The sequence below is a fragment of the Haemorhous mexicanus genome, chromosome 7, assembly GCF_027477595.1.
Source record: "Haemorhous mexicanus isolate bHaeMex1 chromosome 7, bHaeMex1.pri, whole genome shotgun sequence".
Classification (NCBI taxonomy): Eukaryota; Metazoa; Chordata; class Aves; order Passeriformes; family Fringillidae; genus Haemorhous; species Haemorhous mexicanus.
In genome coordinates this window covers 32,663,468-32,677,602 of record NC_082347.1, presented here as the reverse complement: position 1 = coordinate 32,677,602, position 14,135 = coordinate 32,663,468, and the positions used below count along the sequence as shown (strand labels likewise).

Genomic DNA, 14,135 nt, shown 5'->3' with positions numbered 1-14,135 from the left:
TACCATTGTACATTTTATGACAAACTTCCCTCTGTAATTTTACACTACACTTACACCTCCCAAGGTTTTTATACAGCTCTCCTTCCTGAGCTGTTCAAACAAACACCCAGAAGAGAAGGCCTGTTTAATATCTGCCCAGAGCTCATCTCCCAGCTTGAATGAAGAAATTCCTCAATTACAGCACTATCAAAGCATCTCATAACTACAGCTTAAAGACAAGGCTTCAGGACACTCAAGGACCACCAGGGAATTTCCACTGAGCTCCAGCTGGTGCCTGTTCTTTCACAAAACATTTGGAGACACTGAGGGAACTGCAAAGGTTATATGTTGGCTTACACAGCACTGAGGCCACATCCATAGCAAACAGCTGAGCTTTAGCTTTTCTCCTTTTGTGCACAATTGTATGCAAAGATTCTCACTGAAGCTCATCACATTAGGGGGAAAAAAAGAAACAACAAAAATACTTTCATGTCTTGGTAGAAAGCCTAAAAATCTCATTAAAAAACCTGATAAGCATTTGTAAACACAAACAAAACTGGATCAAAAGGAAAGAAGCAGACACCTGAATTTTCATACAAGAAATCAGGCTCAAAAGCACACTCAGGAACACCATTCCTCAAAAGCTACTGAAGAGAGACACTTTCTCAGGTTTGAGGAACAAAGAGAAGCAGGATTTGAAGGACAAGATAAGTTTATTATGAAAATACATTTTAACATGCAAATATCTACAGTCAATAATACATTTAATATAAAAATATTTGCATGAAAAAAATATTTGGTATGTAAATTCACATCTTCAGAGGGAAAAAGCCCAAGTCAAGCAGTGTGGTGTGACATTCTGGTATCAGTGGATCAAAGTGTCCTCGCTCTGTGGCACAGCTTGTGGCACCGTCGTTTGTGTCACTGCAATTACCATTTGGGGTATCCTGCGAACAGTGAGCCAATGTGGAGCATCCAGACTGCCTCCACTGTAATCTCACATATTTCCCAGGTGGAACACTGGGAACCTCTGTCAAAACCAGGTTCTGCAGCCCAAGCCCTCCTCCTGCCTGCAGCAAGTCCTTTCAGTCCTTGTAACACCCTCTGCTGCTCAGCCACACCACGACCCAGGCTGGCAGAAGGATGCAAACTGGTTTTCAGCCAGTTTCCCACACTGATTCCCAAATGGCTTTGCTGACAGTGCAAGGGAGAGCACAAGGATGAAATCCTGGAGCACTTCAGCCCTGTAACCAAGTTTGAAACCCCAGACAGAAACCACCAACAGAGCTGGGAAAGCATTAGCAGGTAAGAGCCAAGAAAACTATGCCTATGACTTTCCTGTGTATTACAGATTATGATAAAATTTGGGATTGAGATGAAACACAATAGTTCCTACAGGTTTAATTGGTTTTGCTCTTCCTGCCATTTTTTTTTTCCACAGAGAGAGAGAAAAAGAAAACATCATCTGGGATGCAACATTATCCAGCTGCACACATAGAGCTCCCAGGAGGTACCTGGCATGCTGGATGAACATACCATGTTCTGGGATGTATAATTCACATCCTGGAGACAAGCTCCATGAACTCTGATGGCTTCATTCCAGAGGCTGAGGAAACACATTGGTGAGTTTTGCATGTGCTGCTCGGGTGCAGTAGGAGTTCATTCAGCATTTGCTGACTGACCTCTGGAAAGCCTGGGATGTGGGATCAGTTTGGGGATGATGGGGAGAAAACAGGGTTTGCTTCAAGGAAGTGAGGCTTAGAGGAAAATCTGGTAGAAGTACAAAAGAAGCTTAAGTTTTTCTAAAGACTTAACTCTTGGGATGGTGTCTGGGGATCTGATCACCACTCAGCTTAGGAAAAATACCCTTATAAATGTAATTGTGCATTATGTCTCTGCTCCACTGCTCTGTGTGTACTTTCCCTTTCCTCCTTGCCCAAAATGGTGAGGTTTAAGAAGAAAAAGAAAAAAAGCATCAGGAGAAAACATAAACCCTGAGATCACTGGCTAAATGCCACAAGGTAAGAAAAACTCGAGACCAGACCTGTCAGCCTTCACTGCTCTCCATCTGTGTTGGGATAAGAACCTCCATCTGAGCGAGAACAGACACCTTCCATCACCTGCAGGTAACTAAAAGCAGTCTAGAAAGCCAAATAGCAAGAACCTTGCTTGAACTGGTGACCAGCTGTGACTCCTGCTCTTTTCCTCCTTCCCTGGAGTTATCTTATCTGGCCATTTATTTTCCTAAAACCTGAACTGTTAACCCCAAGTAGGAGACTTGCTCAGCTGCTGATTGACTCAGCTGGCTGGATCAACTACACGCATGTCTGAACTTCAAAACACATTTATTGTTATTATTATAGGTTTATAGGACATAATTAGTTCAAGTCCATTACTTTACAATTCATTCTTACAGTGACAGAAAAGCCCATTCAACTGTAAAAATGACACAAATGTGACTGGCAATACCCAAAATCCACAAAAGAGATTTTTCTAATTGCCTTGGACTTTAGTTTTTCCTCTTTCCTTTCAGCCTGGTTTGTTACCTCTAGCCATTAAGATTACAACACTGAAGTCCTTGTAGTACAAACCCCCTCCATTACTGAACATAATATGGGTGTTGGGTCCAGTTGTTCTTATTAGGTCTGGTTCAATGCCCGCTCTGTTGGGCCCAGGCTGACTCTCATATAACCCCTACTGTTTCCTGGAAAATTTTCAAACAAATCAACCATTCTTTTCTTATTTATTTGCATCTTCTACTGATTTTTTTTTTTTAATAAAGAAGATATTTGTTAAAAATGACATCAGCTTATAGGGGACCAAATATTAGTATCTCCTTCTCAGCATAGAACCAGCATTAAGACAAAAGTATTTACAGAAAATCCAGATCTCAACATCTATGAATTGTGATAGAGGATCCTCTCCACCACCTTTTTTCTTTAATTTTTTTTTTTTAACTGTGTGTGTGTGATACTTGTGCCTAGAGAGGAAATCAGCTTTGCTGCAAGGCTACTTTTGGCTTCCACCCCCTCCAATGCTGTTTATGAATTAAAGAAAGCAAGGTACCACCTTCCCGAACAGTACTAGCTGACATTTCTTATGCATGCTCCAGAGAGGTTGCAGAGACTGAAGCACAGGTAGAAATGAGAGACCCTAATAGCAACAAGACACTGTATATAGACTGGTCAGAACAGAGAAACATACACAGAGAAATCAAATATAAACTCAGATCTGATTCTATCCTGGTGAGAGCCATCACTCCTGGTCTGCTGAGGCACACATTTTAGCCCACATTTTGACCTAACATGCACATGCTGACACACTAAAAAGAGATTCAAAGTTAAAGAAGAGCCCACACTTGGGCTCACAGTTTTCCCACACTTGGTTCAACTGCTCCAATGTGGGGCCTAAGAACTGAAATTCAGAATGGATAAATTTTTGTTGCACAGAATCCTCATCTCTGCTGAAAGTATTTGTAAGGACCTGTAAAACAAAAGGCTCACAAGGTCTTGCTACAACTTAACTTGTGAATATAACATCCCTTCCGCCTCTGAGCTCTGCCCTCCTAGTTCATGCTGAACTGAATTCTGATACAAAAGAAAACAGGTCGTGTCCTCTGGTGCTTTGATGCCTTATATAGCTCATGGGTTTGGCTTCCATATCCTGTTCTGTATTTTATACCCGTAACTGGGCTACAGAGAGAAAGTAGAACATACCCCCTCTGCCAGGAAGCTGTTTATCTCTCTACTTAGGAGTAAGTCTCATTTAATGAAAGCTTCAGCTTTTCTCCAGGAACTTGGAATTGTTGATTTTAGGTTGCAACATTACATCTTGAGCATCCCCATCTGACACTCTGTAAAATCTAAGTAACCTGCTGTGTTGTTTTTGTTGCAATAACTATTTTCAATGTCAAATCACAAAAATAATAATGAGGCCAGAGAAACAAGAAGTACTAAAGTAAAAAAAGGTGCAGGAGACCAAATGCGAGGAAAATTTATATTGAGAAAGAACCCCCCAGAAAGCACTGACTTGATATATTTATATCTTTCATAATGTACTGAATGTATATAAAAATAAATACCACTAGACAGAATAACAGCAAAGGGACCAAATTATTAGATCACCTAGCAACAGAACATTAACCTACCTTTTATGCTGATCTTTTCTGGCTGCTTTCAGACATCTCCATTTTCTCTATGCAGTGCAATCCATCTTACTGAGAGTTCCCAGCACTGCAAACCAGCAGTGTGTGCACGGCATCATTAACTGCTGAGACTGATTTGGGGTCTGAGCACTCGGGCTGGGCCACCCCGCATTGGAGCGGCTGCTCTCAGGAGCACGTTGAGCTGTTCTGCTCCTGCGATTTCTCGACTGCTTGTTTTTAAGGAACAGTCTGCTCTCTCTCCCCCCACCCCCCCTCCAATATCTTGTCTGCCAGGAGACTTGTTGGAAGCAAACTGGGCGTCTCTTGATCTCAGTTCCAGCCTCCCCATGAAACAGGTTCCAGTCTGAATCAAAGACTTGGCTTTAGCAAACACCGTCAGCTACCTACGTCAGCTGGCAGCAGCACACACACTTCAGGAATATGGGGGCATGGTTGAGAGGGATGGGGAAATATGTAGGAGAATGTGGACTGAGAAGAGGGTCACCAATGTTATTTTCTGGCACTAGAAAGTTAACTCTTCATCCTCCCTCATACATATTTTAGTAATGACACACAAATGAATAATTGCAACTCTTTCAAGGAAAAAAAAAAACCAAACTGGGTAAGCACCTCAAAATTAAATTAGTTCTGAAATTCACCTGATGGGGACATCAAATACCATAAATATCTGAGTTGAAAGATTTTTTTTTTTTTTTTTAATCTAACAATGGATTTGGGATCTTCTTACTTCACACATTGCTCAGGTAAGATGTGTGTTCAGATGCTAGTATTTCCTAAACTCAATTTGTGGAACTGGAAATAACTAGATAGGTAGCATTTGTTCAAAATTTTATTAACTGATTTTACTAATACGCAGGAATTTCTTACACTAGTACTCAAGCCAAACTACACCCTTAAATTGACACAAATTAATTTGCATTTAAAAATAGCCATATCTCCTCCCAGCCTGCCCAGCCATTCAATCTTTTCCCCTTTATCACATCTTCAGATTCATACCAGAGAATGCTTGTAAGGGTTTTTTAAGTTGGTTTCTTTTTGTTTGTTTTTTTTTTTTAATGGATTAATTTTCAGCTGTATCAGTTACCCTGCCAGTTGACTGCATATCTACACAAATGCTTGCTCTGAAATAAAGATAATGATGATGCAGGAATGTCAAACACCATTTCTTCCAGTAGCAATGCAGCCATAAACAATTTGTCATACTACAGCCCAAACTGGTTACTAATCAAATAGTCTAATCCAGCACTGCATATTTAAGTCCCTCTGCTTTTAAACAGAGCAAGCTAATAAAATGATCATCTCTTTTCAGACACCACATTAAAGAGACTGTATGGCATCAAGATATATTTTTTCCTAAGAAATAAGCACTTAAGTGCATTTGAACCTTGTTTTTTTGTTGCTGTACTAAATCATTCAGTTACATCATGCAATGTTAAAGTCAACACAAACAGTCAAGCTGTGCAACTCACACTTTACTCAGTGTAAACTGGAACTGAGCCAGACACACTTTATTGTCAAGAATTGAGAACTAAGTGGGTCGCTGACAGCCACACAGAACATGAGAATTTGAGGCCTGTAGCTTTACCTTTAACTGCAGGGGTGATGTTTTTTCTCTGTTAAGGAAGGTTCCTTAAAATGCACTCAGCCTGTAGCAGGTGCAGTCTGCACCTCCACATTTGCAGCCTGGCCTGCCAACATTTTTCAGCACAAGTGGGGAAAAAACTTCCGGAGCCCAGAATGTTGGTTTGATGTATCCAATATGCTCTACCACATGGCCAGAAATGCTATTTGCATGCATGGAGTCTCATAAATGAACTTGCATGCTTAACCCTGTAGACCCAAACTATTTCCTTCACTGCTGCATGAGTTTTTCATGTAAAAAAAGGGAGGGAACCCTTGATAAGCAAATTATCCAGTCACCCTTTTCTGAGAGTCAGTATGATAAAAGACAAAACCAGTCTCAAAGGCACAACCCTGGGAGTTCAGATCCAAGGTTCACTCTGCCTACTGTGGAACCTCTTGTGCCAAGGAAAGGCAGTACATAACCAGGACGCTGACATTACTGCATTGCATGGCACCTGAGCAATCAGCAGTGTAATGGTTTCCTTGCTCTGCTCCATGAAATGTTTTCTTGTTTTACACAAAAACTGTTAAGATTGTGCAGACACTATGAACATTTTGAGATTATGATGTTCTGTACACAAAACATGCAAGTCAGAACAAACCCAGTCACACATGCAAACTAGTTACAGAAAAGTAGCAGAGGAATACAGTTTGTTGGTGAAACAATTCATGCAGGTGACAATGAAAAGCTCTTTATTTTTAAAGACTCACCCCTGCTTATCTACATAATCACTTGTACTTAAGTCACCTAAAAATATTTCATGAGTTAGCAGACAACAGAGAGCTAAATTAAAAGATTACATTCTGGTAGCACTTATCCGTATTAAGCTGTGAAAGTAGGCACACACACACAGCCCACACACAGAGACAATGGCTGAACAATGTCCCTGTGTCACCTGAAAAACATGAAACCTGGGCTCCTCCACAGTAAAAAATAAGAACTTCTCTGTGAAAAGAAAACTTAACTGGAAAAGCTGATGGCAGTCACAGCCTTCCATATTTCGCAACACTCTCCCTCTCCCCCCACCTCTCTTGCAAAGTCTCCAGCTTCCTCTGGTGACTTCTTTCTTGGGCTATCCCTGACCTGCACACATGCAGGGGAAAACAATTCTACTTTATATACAGATCTACATAAGGTTATGCAGTAGAAGAAATAAGTCTGTTATGTAAATACTTATTTTGAAATCCATTGATTCACATCAACCTGGATAGAGCCATTTGGAGTAACAAGGATTACTCCCAGCAACCTGCAGGAGCCCTCCTGGGTCACTGGTACAATGTGTGACACTGGAGAGCAGGGAAACCTCTTATCAGTCCCAGGGCACATGAAAAGTCTTTGTGATTTATGGCAGTTTGATTATTCTGAGAAATGTCATGGCCAAAGCAGCTGCCTCCTGGGTTTTGCTGGAGGGTCAGAGGCTGCGACGGTGGGCAACCCAGATGATCGACACAAGGCAACTGCTGGATTTTACAAATATTTACACCAACAACCAATCTTGTGTATGGTAGCACACAGCTAAACCTTTTTATAGTCCAAACCCCTGGAGTTCCTCTCTCTCCATATCAAATCCTGACCTTTAGCACCACTGACAGCTCAGTGTTGACCCCGTTTAAGACCACCACCGTGCACTGACCATACGGAATTGCAGCTCAACGCCCTCCATAACTCACAAGTGAGCACTGGGAAACCTGGCCAACAGCTAATCTCAGCAGGAAAATTGTAACTGGAAACTTAAAGAAAAGATGAAATTGCGCCAGGTCTTCGATCATAGAGTCTTCAGGACAAATTGTATCTTTATTAATATTATGCACCACACCCTGCACAACTCTCCCCAGTTCATCTTGGGATCTCTGAATCATTCTGCCATAAATTTTATATGAAGAGCAATAACATAAGTCACATTAATACACCAATATCAGCTTGACCATGTCAAAATAAACTGGCTAACCTCTCAAAAAAGGAATTTTAACATATTACTGACTTATGCATAATTTTCACATTAAACAGAAAACAAGAGCATTTCAAAAAGCTGATTTATGATAGCTATAGCTAAAAAAAATATTTTAGATAAAACAACACAACTACATATATTGATTTCACATATGAAGAAGAGGCTTAGTGGAAATGTTATGGCTGTCTTAAGGTTTTTAACTAGAATTCATAGATAGTAATTTTAGGGATTGATGAAAGTGTGAGACAAATGATGCCAGCCAAGCCCAGGCCTGACTGTGCAGCAGACACATTGCCACTGACTGGCCATGAGCAAGGCAAAAAACCTTAGGCATTGTGAGAAAAGAGCTATCTCCCTTACTCTAGCTAATGCTTAAAAAAGGCAAGCTCAAATTGAGGTGTAGAGGGAAGGCTCTGTTAATAGGACTAACAGCTTATATCAGCCATGAGATGGCACAAGGGACAAAAAACTGTAAATCACTATTCACAGATTATGCTGAGAGTGTCTTTTCTCACCCCATTCAAGGCTCCAAGACTTTCTTTTTTCTCTATTACCAAAATTAGTCTTGCTTTAGCATATGGGACATTTTTTCCCCTCCTTGGTCCATTTACAAACAAATGTTTGTGACTGTCAAAACATAACAAGGGAAAAGTGAATACAGAATTTGATGGAGGTTATAGCTGCATCCCTAATACTTTAAAAATTATCATCTTTAGAGGACTTAAGTTACACATACCTTATGCTAGAATTTTTCATGCTTTCCTGGCTGCCTTGAGGCAATCCTGCCCCTCCCAGTGCACTGTTACAGTCCCCCACCTCTGAAAATACCATTCCCTAATTGTGCTAAGCACATCTTTCCATGCAGCTTGAGTCTACAGTGATTACACAAAGGCATCAGGTTAAAAATAATCTGGGGGAGGAGAGCAGGGGAAAGTGTGGAGCAGAGCAGAGCATGGACACAAGGACCTGGCTGACCTACTCAGAAGTTCAAAAGGCAACTACTTTATTAGCTGCGTTCACAGCATGTTGCTTTAATTATCCTTCCCAGGGAAATCCCTAGGATTTACAGTAGTGAGAAACACTTTTTCTGTGTAAGTCACATGGTTAATATTGTCTTCAGCTTGCTTGAAAATAATTTACCTGCCCCAAACTACCCAACTAGCATATGCATAAAGTTTCACATGCATTCAAAATTTAACCTATACAAATATGCACATCAATCTCAATTGACTTGGCCTGAATTTGACCTCCTTCTTGTCTCTGCCACATTTTGCTCATGGTATTAGAAAAGCAAATTGAATTTAGAGAGCCAAAGGTCTTCTACACCTTCAGGAATGGAAAACTATTTCACTGAATTTCAAGCAAGCCCGGCTGATGGCAGAGGGTCACTCTGGACTTAACCACAGCACTGAACAGAGAAGCAGATGTGCCCAGAGCAGCAGTCAGCACATCTCTGAACAAGTGCTGAAGATTTACTAACAAAAGCTTTGGTAAGACAAACAGTGAGGGGTAGGGTGAGTCAGCATCAAGTAGTAAGAGCAGTACTTTAAAAGTCAAAAGCAGAATACATAAATATTTCATAATTAGGTAACTATTATTTTCCAGTATAAGCAAGCAATTATGTACTGTTATCCCATAATTCTCCTACTCCATCATCACTTGTAAGCCCTGGAAACTTGGATAAAATAAAAGACACTCCACAGCTAACTACTCTGGTATTACAGAGCATGGAGACATCCTGGCATGCTACACAAAATCATGGGGACTTGCACAAACCTGTGATTGTTCTTAGAATGGAACAACAGCTGACACTGAACATTTGTCCTAGAGATTCAAACCATCCTCTCCTTTGATCTCAGTTGCATGAAGCATGAATATTTCATGTCTAAAGAGGAGATGGTCCAATGTACTGAGAACAGAACTTGCCAGCAGCCAGGGTGGTACAAGCAACCATCCACCCCAGACTGCTTCAGAAGACACTCACTTTATACTATAGCATTGTCATGCAAGTGAAGAATGAAGAAAAGCTTCCTGGTTTCTCCTCTAACCATGGACTTGAAGAAGCTGCAGCACCAGTAACTCAATTCCAGTTGCAAAGACTCAGCTATAATTTTGAAGGCACATGCAGCCTTTGATCAGTCACATGCAGCACTAAAGACTCTCCCTCAAATCCTTCCCCAGACAATTCTTCTAATTTTGCCTTCTTCTGGTTTTTTTTTTGTTTTGTTTGTAATTTCAAAAATATTCTGAAGCCAACAAATAGATTAGATGGATCTGTTTTCTAGTTAAAACTAAATACTTAAGAGCAATTTTATTTGAATTTCCAAAGCTCATTAGTAAGCCTAGCCTGAAAATGCTATTGGCTTGTTTGCAAATAAACCTGTGTATGTTTATACTGGGTGGAAGTATCTGACACCTTACCCATGGGCTGAAGTTCAGAACCTGAAATGTAGAGGCAAATTCTTCTCTCAACTCTAACATTAAGAATTAAAAGCAACAAATTTAAAAGTCAATTAGCGATTTTTAGAAAAATGACATTATGTTCTGAGCTTTCATGATGCTTTTTTCCCCTCAATATTTGAATAACTGATGGAAATGTACTGAAGTAAACAGCATTTCACCTTACACCATAAGAAAATTATTGATGATACCAAAAAATGTCTATGTCTGAGGCTATGGACATTCTATCTACTTGATGAATGAATAAAGCTAAGTAACATCATTTCTAGGTTTTTCAGGGTTTTTTTTTTCACTTTTGTGTTGGGTGCTTCCTGAGTTTTTTTTATAAACATCTGTAAAAACCTAACACTGTTCAAAAAATTCAAGATCTCCATGCAAGAACATGCCCAAAAATACCATAAAACTTGATTAATACAGTGCTGAATAGTAGGTGATTAGATGCTTGCCAAGGGCTCCTTCATGACAGCTCTCACAGACGTGCTGGAATGCTGTGAAGGACAGCACTGACCCAGGGCAGTCAGAGCTCTGCCTTAACCACAGTGGGGATGAGGAGGAACCACATCTTTTTTTTTTTTTTGGAACTCATTTCTTAATCCAAAGAGGAAAAATGGATGGAATCTGCAGGACTAATCTGGTCTCAGGAGTTTGATCTCAAAGGTTTCTGGAAGAATAGGAGTAGGTGCTGCTTTTAGAGTTTTGGGCAGTGCTTAGATTTATTTTCTCTCCTGTAAGATGTGTTCTTCTAACTTGTTAATTTATTGCATCATTTTGGGCAGGGAGATGGCTGGATTTCTAATTTTTATTTTAATTACTGAGTGATGCTTCCAGTGTGCATTGAAAGAGCATGTAAGATACCATTTGGGGGTTGCTGTGGGTTCATGATTTTGTTCTTTTTAATTCTCTGGCAAATTGCTAAGGAATTTTGATTTTGGCCTGCCTCATCAGTACATGTTCTCTCTCTGTGATAAATTATCAAAACTAATCAAAGTTTGTACTGCAAAGCAGTCAGTATGATGTGATGAAAGCATGCAAAGTTTTGTGTTATATGAACAGACTTTTTCTTGAGACTTCTGGCTTCAAACTCAGAGAAGTGGAATTCATAATGAGAAACACTCCTACCTGGCACACAACCCCCATCCCTCAGAGACTGCAATTATACAATTATGCTGGATGGAACTTGAAGCAAGGTTTTCATTACATCTATCCTGTGTTCATTTTCATGTCATATTCAACATGTTGTTTGTAACTGTGTGATACTGGACTGGGAGACCTGTGGTTTCTAGAAGACCAAAATGGATGGTTTATTTTTTTGAAGTTATTTTTAACTGTCACATTCATGAGGCACTGCATATAAAGCCTTTAATAATTATACATCTGATATATAAATAGCAAAACATGAGAAATAAGTAAACAAACAAAGCTATCCCTTCCTGGCCACTCTTGGCATGGTGCAGCAGGTTGTGGGCATGCCTGGCTGTCCAAAAGTACATCAGCAGCCATCCTGAACTAACAGCACATTCCACCTTTTCATTCTCTGTTAGAAACTGTCTCCCACAACAATAAGTTCTCCAAGTTGGCTGTTTCATTCTTGTATCCACAAAAAGTAAGTGCTGCCTTGTGTAATTATGACAGCACTTTCAAAGTTCAGAAACACAATGCCTTAATGTTACTTGTCTATTTAAGATTGCAATATTTTATACACCTAAAAGGATTTTGTCCTTTTTGCAGGAAAGTATGTTTTAGTCTTTAAAACTGAGAATTTAAATTATCTCTTGATTCTGCAAACTTGTGATTGAGTTCAGTTAATTATCTACAGTAACCTGGACTTTTTTTTTTAGTCAGTGCCCTATAATCAGATGGACTGAGCAACTTGTACTTCAGGTACTGAGGATGCTGCTCAGCATCAAAATCCTACATCTTTAACCACATATCAGCTCTGCAAAGCATAAGCAAATGATGTTTTTACCTTTGTACCAAGTTTGGCTTAAAGTAAGCAATAGGTTCAAAAGTTAAGTGGCAGAAATGAATATATAAACAGCATGATCAGGTAAGATCTCACTTTCATAGAGCAGCAGGTGAACAAGCAGTACTTGGACCTCTCTGACCTGCAGCATGAGCCCAGACACAAATTCAGTCATTTAAAATAATCTCCCATGATAATTAAGCTGAAGTTGTGAACAAGCATAATTTTGCAAACATAGACTATGAAAGGGGAACCTGGATATAGAAGACTCAATAATTTTCTTTCTTCTTAATAAGTAGTGTTTGTGCCCATGGTGGGAGTACTTCTGAAACACGAACAAAGCAATAGGTATGTTTGGAAATTTAAATCTGCAGGTGAAATTTAAAAACAGCATGTACCCTCATAGCATATTAAAGGCTAGCCAGTGTTAAAACTGCTATCTATAAATAGCATAAGTTCATTGTTTTGAGAGGAGACCAGCATTAAAAATTCTACAGGTGCCAGTGAGTAATGACCCAAGTTAGTTCTACCTGAGCAATAAAAGCACTTGACAAAAATGAAAAATGTACTAGTAGAGGTTGATTTTTTTTTTGGTGCCCTCTTCTTCCATTTCCAATTGCATCATTACCACTAACAGAAAGATAAGTCAATTCAAATAATGACACTCAACTGATCCCATCTAAAAAAAAAAAAAAAAAAAAAAAAGAACCACATTTTCATTGTTATTATTGCATCTCATCTGACCTCCTCACCTCCTCAGTACAACCATGAGAAAGACAAGGGGAGGTGGGGGGAAAGGAGGAAAAACAAAAGACCAAACCAAAAATCTGAACAAATTGCTGCACAGGCTCAGAATATCAGTTAAGAAATATAGCTGCTCTGAAACATTTAAAGAGAATACAAAAGGGCCTCTACAATAGTATAACCTTTGCCTCTGTCTGCCAGCATCACAGTTTACACGGTTTCCATGGAAATCCTCTGCAAACATATGAATGTGCTTGTTGCGTTAGACGTCGAACAGAAAATCCTTTGTGGCAACTCTGGAGGGCCATGTCCAGTGCCAACCTCCCCGTGGAATAATGCCCCTCACTATGCCTTGCCCAGCAGGCTCATGACACACTCGCTCACATGGCACAGCTGCTGCCATCGCTTGTTTTTCCCCAACTGATAAAAAAAAAAAAAAAAAAAGTGCACATCATAACTATTAAATATTTCCTCCTTCATGGAGAGCCCGTTTTGCCTTCACCAAACTGACAGCAAAGTCTTTGGTTCTGGACTCTCAGATGCAATGCAGGAACTGTTCTGTGAGGACTGACTGGGAGGTTTCCAGCAGGGCATTGGGAATACATTTGCATATTGAGTAGATAGCTACCCAGGAAGGGGATGCCTCAATTCTTCATTATTATGTGCTTTGAGAAAAACACATTAAAAAATACACATAAAACCTCAGCATGCAACACATACACCAGTCCAGAATATAAAACTAGTTTCATCACCTTGTTATTTCTCATCACGGAAAGACCAGCTGACCTACAAATAACTCACTGCATGGGCTCCTCTTTCAGCCCTGGAGGCAGGAAAATTCTACCCAAGACAGTGAAGTGTTATCAGGAGGGGTGGTTTCTTTTTTTTGTTGTTAGGGGTATGTGTGTAAGTGAAAGCTGAGGAACTAAAAAACTGGTTTCTGCTTTACAAAAGAGGAGTATTGCTACTGGCAAACATCTGACTGTTGTGTGCCTTCTGGATTTTCTAAAAATTCATGTCCACTCTATAGCTCTACACATTTTACCAGCATTGAAATATGAGCGCTTCTAATAAAAACGCACCTTTAAGACCAGCAGCACACATACCTGGAACATAAATTGTTTGTAGGCTAAAACATTGCCCTACATCCTTATTCCTCTGAAAAACCAAAGTTTTGGTACAGCAATTAGACATTAGAAAAAGCTTCTCCAGCCAGAGGGTGGTTGGGCACTGGAATAGCTCCCCAGAG

The 14,135-nt window shown here is 39.9% G+C and overlaps 1 protein-coding gene across 3 annotated transcripts in view; it reads right to left on the bottom strand.

Moving 5' to 3' along the window:
- The window catches only part of ADD3 (adducin 3), a 90,642-nt gene that overhangs the window by 23,411 nt on the left and 53,096 nt on the right, over positions 1–14,135 (bottom strand). The window contains exon 1 of one of the 3 annotated variants that reach the window (XM_059851944.1): positions 4,127–4,308. The exons of the other annotated variants lie outside the window; for them this stretch is intronic. The gene's annotated coding sequence lies outside the window, so the exon portion shown is untranslated. Of the gene's footprint in view, positions 1–4,126; positions 4,309–14,135 lie in introns of those variants that run through there. 3 annotated transcript variants of the gene reach the window in all.